The sequence below is a fragment of the Mauremys mutica genome, unplaced genomic scaffold (assembly GCF_020497125.1).
Source record: "Mauremys mutica isolate MM-2020 ecotype Southern unplaced genomic scaffold, ASM2049712v1 Super-Scaffold_100046, whole genome shotgun sequence".
Classification (NCBI taxonomy): domain Eukaryota; kingdom Metazoa; phylum Chordata; order Testudines; family Geoemydidae; genus Mauremys; species Mauremys mutica.
This window is the reverse complement of record NW_025423257.1, coordinates 3,234,360-3,235,895: the sequence shown is the minus strand read 5'-3', so window position 1 is coordinate 3,235,895 and position 1,536 is coordinate 3,234,360.

Here is a 1,536-nt window from a genome sequence, read left to right as displayed (position 1 = left end):
GTTGGATTGTGTGTGTAGCATTGGCTGGGAAGTTTTGCTTTGTGTGTGTGACTGAGAGGAGGTTGGGAAATGCCCACCACCAGCCTCTCAGGTGTGACAATGGAGGAGCCAGACTCGCTGCTGGCCCATTAAAGGAACCACACTCCCAAGGACTATCCCAGGCAGGAAGCGTGTACAATGCAGACTTCTCCGAGCTAGCACAGCGACAATGGACACTGCTTGACTCACATCCTAGCAAAGGTACTTCCTAGCCAGGTGGAAGAAACTATGAAAGGGGGCGTAGAGACACTATGAATTGGCCTCTCTCCCCCACAACTCAACAGCTGGAAACACACCTGGATGACAAAACTGATTCAGAAATCAGAAGAGAATAATAATAGTACATTCAAACCAAAGTCCCCAAACAGACTAGTAGTGGTTTTTCAGCAGAAAATTTTCAGTTTGGGGAATTTTGTTTTCTCAGTTAGACTTTGCCAAGGGAAGCAGAGAGAAAATGGTTGAGTTGTCTCCTTCAGAACAGCTTGGCCTAGACACTAGCTCTGGTTCACTGTTGTGGCCTTGCTCAGGTTGGGGGTATTTTAATTATTTGGGGAGGTCCCAGGGTGTTCGGGGCAGATTATGAGGCTGTTCCCTTTTGAGATAAAAACTAAGAAATGCCGGACTAGAGAATTTTTTTAGAAATCTGGGATTTAGATATTTTATTTGAAGCAAAGGGAGAAGGGCAGCTGAGATTCTGAGAAGGTTTTTGTTTGCAAGAAGCAACATTGTTTGATCTGTCATTGTACCAAGGGGGGAGATGGTTGTCTGTAAAGGAGAGTGAAAACTAAATGCATCCAATGAGGATGGGATTTGAACGCTGCATGCAGAGCACAATGGATTAACAGTCCATCACCTTAACCACTCGGCCACCTCATCTGAGCTGTTAAGACAGGGACAGGAGGAGAAATCTAAGGCCGGCAGAGATAGGGCCACTAAGGAGTTTCCCAATCCTAAGCACAAGCAGGGTCTGAATGAGCTCCCCCGTCACATCTAGTGAGGAGCTGGGGGAAGACTTCAGGAACAGGCCGTGTTTGCACAGACACCCCTACTCTGCCTAGCTATGCAGCATGATGGGGGGGCCGCTTCCCCAAAATGACCAGTTTGGGATGGTGGTGGGTTGCAAATCACTTTAGGATTGAGTGGAATGAAATGTTATTCTCCTCCCTGTACGAGTGAAGGGCAGCAGAACGTACCTAGGCCGTCCTGACGGAGGGGTGGGTGGGGGAGGAATCGCTCTCATTGGACTGCAGAGAAGTGACTGAGGACGTCCCCCTAACCCAGTGGTCCCCAAACATTTCACACTGCGCCCTCGTGTCCATGGCTGTGGCCCCTCGGAAGCCACGGTCGAGAACCGGGGCTGGGAGTGGGGCCGTTGCTTGCTGGGGAGAGGGGTGCGGACAGGGGTCAGGGGGTCGAGGCCGGGCTGGGAGCCAGGGGCCCAGGCTGAGGGTGGGGTTGGGGAAGAGCTGGGACAGAGTGGGGCTGAGTGGGGCTCCC